Source organism: Triticum urartu, chromosome 3 (genome assembly GCF_003073215.2).
Source record: "Triticum urartu cultivar G1812 chromosome 3, Tu2.1, whole genome shotgun sequence".
Taxonomy (NCBI): Eukaryota; Viridiplantae; Streptophyta; class Magnoliopsida; order Poales; family Poaceae; genus Triticum; species Triticum urartu.
In genome coordinates this window covers 36,796,944-36,804,155 of record NC_053024.1, presented here as the reverse complement: position 1 = coordinate 36,804,155, position 7,212 = coordinate 36,796,944, and the positions used below count along the sequence as shown (strand labels likewise).

The 7,212-nt window shown below is 46.6% G+C and overlaps 1 long non-coding RNA gene across 1 annotated transcript; it reads right to left on the bottom strand.

The window, feature by feature from the left end:
- Window positions 1-1,032: 1,032 nt before the first annotated feature.
- Window positions 1,033-2,559, bottom strand: LOC125547821. The gene is made up of 2 exons (XR_007300791.1): window positions 2,223-2,559; window positions 1,033-1,347 (listed from the first exon to the last, which is right to left on the bottom strand). It is a non-coding gene; the product is annotated as an uncharacterized LOC125547821 (long non-coding RNA).
- Between the last annotated feature and the right edge of the window lie 4,653 nt (window positions 2,560-7,212).

Below are 7,212 nucleotides of genomic sequence, written 5' to 3'. Positions count from 1 at the left end.
AAATCCTTATGGTCTGAAAACGAATTCGAATACGGTCAAATTTAATTTTGAACGCGATTTTTTTTAAAAAAGTTTGTCGAAATATGGCAAATAATATACCGTTGGATAGCTATCGAAAATGCGAAACTTGGTCATGTTGAACGTTTTCTCTACTTCGCAACCGTTTAAGATTAATTTTGAATACGGCATGACGGATCCTGTTGTTTTCTCGTCTGAAAAACAGAGTACTCATACTGATATATGTGTGTGTTTGTAATGAGCTATTTTTGTAGAGTAATTTTGAATTGTTCTAGAAAAAGAGTAGTTGTACTAATGTTTGCATGAGTTTGTACTATGCGTGTTTTCACTAACTAGACTTTGCTCTGTTTTGCTCGTAAGTTTTTAATGGTTTATTGTATCGTCGTCCCTATACTTGCATGGTTTATATCATCAAACTGAATGATATTTTTTTCAAAAAGAAAAATGTTTTTTTATTCTTTTTTGAACTAAACTTTTTTTACAACAATGTTCTGGACTTCTCTTATTTTACGACTTGTACTTTTCTCATTTGAATTGCATGGGGTTTCTTTTTGCTTAAACTTTTACAAGTTGAATTTTTGTCATTTCTTTTATTCCGAGCGGACCACCATTTTTAACTTGTACTGATCAATATTTTTAATTCAACCATTTTTCCTTTGTAGAACGGACGAATATATGTTCAAGAAAAAGAGTACTTGAACAGATGTATATATGTTTTTGTACTGAGCGTGTTTTCACATACTGAGCGTGGTTTGTGACGATATTCTAGACTTCTCTCATTTTGAACTCGGCTCCTTGAGGGATCGGCCACAAAACAAGAAGTTGTACTGTTGAGCACAGCTCCTTGAGCGACCGGCCACAAAACAAGAAGTTAAGTTGTACTGTTGAGCAGGAGGTCCTCGACCTCGACCCCGACCGCGTAAGTACTTAGTATGACGATGTGTTTGTACTTCCCAAAAACATACACAGAAGCACAAAGTAAACATTTAAGTACATTGACGCTCACAGGAATAATCACACGCACAAAAACTTTTTCTTTTGATTTGTTAACGAACTGATGATATAAATACATAGTGAACTGCTACACTTAGTGTATGTATTCTTGTACAAGTCATATACTGAAGCAGGGATCTAGCTCCCCTAATTTGTAGAAACGAAGTGAGGGGCTTAATTTAACTCCTCTGTCCACAATCTAGTAGCATCGAACGTCCCTTCTTCCCTGTAGTATTCTACTAGGTAGTTGTATCCACTACTCTCCATTCTATACTAGCTGTTGTGGATGTACTACCTGAATGAAAACTTCAGTTTAAAAGAGGACGAAGCTGCCACCTGAAATAAAGCTTCAAAGAAAAAGAATGAGGCACAGAGACTTATGCTACTGATACTTGAGAGAAAAAAGAGAGCAGAGCTTTTACTATTTTTTTTGGCACCAAACGAAGCCGGTATTGTTTAAACAAATATGCATGCTACTCACAGTATGGAAGGCTCAAACACGATTAAACAACTCTGATGAGAGATGAAACAACTAGTACTTCACCGGACTGAATATGATCTGAAATTTTGACACTAAAAACAAAGTCTCCAGCATTTCTAAAAAAGTCGGTGCAATGAAGACACAAGCGGCATTTTCTGAACGAAGAAACCTAAGAAATGAAATACTACAAGAGCTCCAACATCAGTATTTTTAGAACTCATGGTGCCAATATATATCTTCGGCCAAATATGTCTTCAATAGTTTGAATTCTTGATTGTTGACAAAGTTAATTAGCATACAACTTCAGTGCTAGAAATGTTTCAAAACACAAAAGAGGAGTGCGGTCAGTCGGTCCCTGTAACTTCTGAAGATTCTATTTTCTGCAATTTTACAGATCATTTCAAGGCGCTCAAACCCACTGGATAACTAGAACTAAATCAAGTCATTTTAGCCTGAATTGCAACACTTTGTTGAGTCGAATAAAACAGGTGTCACATGTGCATGAACAGTTCAACCATACAAGTTTCATCAGTGCAAAGCTCACATAAATGCAAGTGAGATGCTCGAAGAATTGAACTGAACTGAAATTATATATCCAAAATGAAACTATTAAAAGAATTGAACTGAAATAATTCCAGTAATTGAACTGAACTTAAGAATTTAGTAATTGATATTAATTGAATTGCTAGCCTTTTTTGTGCGCACTGAAGAACTGCTACAGGAAATATACCAGTGAGAACCGGAGATGTGTGGCGGCGCCGGCATAGCACGGCGTCCTCGCCGGAGAAGAAGCATGACAGCACCCGCCACCCAGCGTCCGCCGCCAACGGCCAGCAGGGCTACCGCGGCAAGGAGGGCGGCCCAGAGCGCTACCTTGCGGAAGGAGGGGTTGGGCGGCGGCGGTGCTTCCATGGGACCTCAGGGGGAAGGCAGTCGGATCTCGGAGGGAGGCATCCGAAGCGCGGGGAGGGATGAGGCCGGAGCGCGAGGTAGGGAGATGGCCGGAGCGCGGGGGAGGGAGGTGGCCGGAGCGCAGGGGAGGGAGACGGCCGGAGCGCGGGGGAGGGAGCTGGCCGGAGCGCAGGGGAGGGAGGCGGCCGGAGCGCGGGGGAGGGGGAGGCCGGGTCGCGGGGAAGGGAGGAGGCCGGGGCACGGGGGATGGAGGAGGCCGACGCGCGAGGGAGGGCGGCGGCTGGCGTGGGAGCGAGGAGGCGGCAGGGTTCGTCGGAGGGAGGCGCGGATTAGGCTGGGTTGGATGTGCGCTCTTTTACCTATTCGGCTCCTATATAGGGCCAGGGTAACATAATATTATTCTGTTACTAGTAACAAAATAGCTCTGTCCTATGTGTGTGTATATGTATGTGTGTGTGTTTATCAATGACGCCTTGCAACCGTACACTATGGTACGGCCAATACACCAGGGGCTTACGTACCCTACAATGCGGTGTGAAAAGTTCGAACAATTTCACAAGTGCGGCACCCCGAACTTATAGCATTACATGCATCAGCTTCGAATCATGTCTTTAGTTAAATGTTGGGTTTGCCCGGCTCCTGTGTTTTGGTACCTTACGTTCCGCTCTATCGGCTAAGGTAGCGCTAGGAGAACTACTGCGATTGTGCCCCGGTTCTGCTGGGTTTAGCACCTCAGTAGAGAAAGCTAAAACGACTGTCATGATAAGGCGAGAGATTAGTCGCTGTTTGGCGAGGTTTTTCGAGTCCCTAAAGACTTATGCCGCTTAGGGCGAGGGGTCGGCCCTGTCCGGCTTACAAGCGTGTATCGCGCCCCGAATTCAGCCTTCCGAATACCAGGGGCTTCGCCGAAATTTAAAATTATAGAATTTTATGGCTAAGTGGGAGTGATAAAGCATTATTAGTCCGGTTGCCTTGTTCGTTGTGCTGAGCACCTCCCTCGAAGGACCCAAATATGGGAACAAGAGTGCTCAGGTTTATCCCGAACACCCCAGCAGTCGTGGCATGGGGGCAGAAGCCGAGGGCTAGCCATCTCTCAGATTGGATAAACAGCCAAACAGAAGGTAATATTTTAAATTCAAGCAAGCGTTCCATAGCGCATATGAAACAAGTTTTCATAAATACAGGATAAAACGAACAAGTTTACTTAAATATTACATCTTTTGAACACTCATTCGTGATGAGAAGGGCACCCGGCAGAACACCCTCGTAGTACATCTCGGGGTGGCGGTGCTCCTTGCCCTCCGGCGGCCCCTCCTTGATCAGCTTCACGGTGTCTAGCTTGACCCACTGCAATTTCACACAGGCGAAAGCCCAGCGTGCACCTTCAATGCAGACGGATCGCTTGACGACCTCCAGCCACGCACAGGCATCCACAAGCCGCCGCACCAGGCCGAAGAAGCTGTTCGGAAGGGCGTTGCGAGGCCAAAGCCGGATAATAAAGCTCTTCGTGGCCCGATCGGCCGCCTTATGTAGCTCGACCATCTGCTTCAGCTGGTCGCTCATTGGCACCGGGTGTTCAGCCTCAGCATACTGAGACCAGAACAGCTTCTCCGTCGAGCTTCCGTCCTCGGCCTGGTAAAATTGTGCGGCATCGGACACACTGTGGGGCAAATCTGCGAATGCTCCTGAAGAGCTCCGGATCCGGGTAAGTAATCGGTAATTTACTTTTACATGCTTGCTTTGCATATAGAAAGCCTTACCCGCCGCTATCTTCTTCATCGCGTCGACCTCTTGGAGGGCCTTTTGGGCTTCGGCCTTGGCACTTTTTACACTCTCGAGGGCCGCGGCAAGCTCAGAATCCCGCGTCTTGGAGTCAAGCTCCAACGCCTCGTGCTTCGCCACAAGAGCCTGGAGCTCTTGCTGCACCTCGCCCACCCGAGCCTCATGCTTCTCTCGCTCAGTGCACGCTTGGCTGCTGTATCTTCGGCCTTGGTTAGCGCTTGCTTCAGGGTCGCCACCTCAGTCGTGGCCCATGGCAAACATACGATGATCCTGTCATTTTGCAATCATGTCCTCTTTTATATATACACATAAGACAGGGTATTACTTACCCTTGTTCTCCTCGAGCTGCCTCTTGGCAAGGCCGAGCTCTTTCCTGGACCCCTCGAGGTCCTGCTTCAGTACGTCGACCTCCGCAGTCAGTGCGGCGGACGCCAGTAGCGAAGCCTGCATACGCATATTGACATACTTATATTAGACTCCTACGATACTATTTGATCCTCTGTTCGGCTTTTCTTTGTGAACACCGAACAAAGCATCAGGGGCTACTGTCTATGCGGTAATATTTCTACTACATTTCACTGGTAGAAAAAGGGCCTGTTGTCCCGGTTCGTAAGGGCCTTTAGTCCCGGTTCCTGAACCGGGACTAAAGGGTCGGTACTAATGCCCTGACCCTTTAGTCCCGGTTCAAACCAGAACCGGGACTAAAGGCCCTCCACGTGGCCGGTCCACCTTTAGTACCGGTTGGTAACACCAACCGGTACTAAAGGAAATTTTCTGATTTTTTTTGAATTTTTTTTGAAATTGTTTTTTGAAATTTTTTTGAATTTTTTTTATTTTCAAATTTCTGAATTATTTTAACCTCTAATCTCTAATCACCCCTCATCATTGCTCAATTTAATCTCTAATCACCCCTCATCATTCCAAATCATCTAACTTCCTGGACGGTCACCCATCCTCCCACTTCCCCAGCCTGACCACGCTTAACTTCCGGGTTCTATTCTCCCTCGTTTCCAAGTCTGCACTCGTTGTTTTCCTGACAATAGTAAGATGTCAATCCTATTAACCCTCAGGAGTTTAGCTTGAGCATGAAGTCACACATTTCACTATTTGAGTTTGAAAGTATTATTCTAAAAAACAATAATTTTTTAATAACACTAATATTTCTTGAATAAGTAGTTTGACCATTGTTTGACCACAGTTTGATCATAGTTTGACCAGATTTGACCAAAATTCAAAAAAACTGAAATAATTATTTAATAACACTAATATTCTTGAATAATTATTTAGTAACACTAATACTTCTTGAATAAGTAGTTTGACCATAGTTTGACCAGATTTAATGAAAATTCAAAAAAACTGATATTTGAGCATAACATTTTTCCTTTTGGAATTTGAGGATTCTACACGATGTAACTTTTCGAGTAGATGATTTTTCATATAAAAAACTTTTTAATCCGAGTTCGTATGCAAAAGTTATGCCCATTTTACAAATTCGAGAGAGATTTTGTAAATGAAGTTGAAATTCATATTTGTAAATTTTCCCAACAACTATACCACATATCACATGGGAAACTTATTTTATTTTATTTTTTTGACATTTCCATCATTTTCTTTTGTTTTTTCTAAAACTAAAAAGGCGGTCCACAGGGGGGGGAGAGTTTGGAAATGGGACCTTTAGTACCGGTTCGTGCCATGAACCGGTACTAATGCCTCAAAGCCCATTAGTCCCGGTTGGTGGCACCAACCGGGACTAAAGGTCTAACCTTTAGTACCGGTTGGTGCCACCAACCGAGACTAATGGGAATCACACCCTTTAGTCCCGGTTCGTGGCACGAACAGGGACTAAAGGGCCCAGGTGAACCGGGACTAATGCCTTAGGCGCACGAACCGGGATAAATGCGCCCATTGGTCCCGGTTCTGGACTGAACCGGAACTAATGGGCTTACCCGGCCTGGACCAAAGCCCCCTTTTCTACTAGTGTTTTAAAACACTTACCTCGAAGCCTGTTAGAAGGCTGGCACAGGCTTCAGTCAATCCGCTCTTGGCGGACTGAACCTTCTGGATCACCGCACTCATGATACTGCGGTGCTCCTCGTCGATGGAAGCGCTGCGAAGCCCTTCCAGCAGATTGTCCGGTGCCTCTGGATGGATAGAGGTCACCGACATAGGCGTCTTGCCCCTCTTAGAAGGAGGCCGCCTGCCCGAGCCCGGAACCGCTGGAGGGTCCGGCATGGTGTTCGGCTGAGGGCCGAACTCGGAGCTCTCGGGGGCCCCGTCCCCGTGGCTCCCGGAGTCCGGAAGGTCGCCTTGAGGCGCCTCCAGGACTGTCTCCCCTCGATCCGGTGCCTCTTGAGAAAACACCTCGGCGTCGTCGGCAGCATGAGGGGAGGTGGCGGTCGGGACTAGATCGCTAACCATGTCCGACAAGCCCAAGGAGCCGTCTGATGATACATCCATACTGGCTTGTGGCGGCCTGCATAATTGTGTTCGGCGTTAGGGAAAGCAGTGCGACAAAGGAATCCTAGGAGTTACTCAGGTATCCAAATACTTACAATCTCCCCGGGGGCTTGACCCTGCGCAACCACTCGCCTTCGCCTTCATCGGCGGTGGTGGAACTGTCCGGAAGGAGAGTCCTCCCCTTCTTGGACCCTCCAGCCTCCCCAGTTGGGGCGGCCTTACTTTTTTTTGTCTCCCCCAGTCGGTGGGGGAGCATCTTCTTCTTCTTCTTCTTCCTCGTCTTCGGGGGAAGAGTGCGCCGCAGAGTCATTGGATGGTGAGTCCGACGACGCCTGGCGTCGGGAACTCTTTCGGGTTCCCTTGGCCTTCTTGGTCTTCTCCGGCACCTTATAAGGGGCTGGAGTCAGCATCTTCACCAGAAGAGCGTTTGCGGGGTCTTCGGGCAAAGGAGCCGGACAGTCGATCTGTCCGGCCATCTTCTGCCAGTCCTGTCAAAGGTACGGGAGTTTAGATCCCGCATAGAGTCAATCTATATAAAAAAAATAAGTATCCAGTGAAAGGTAGAGCAG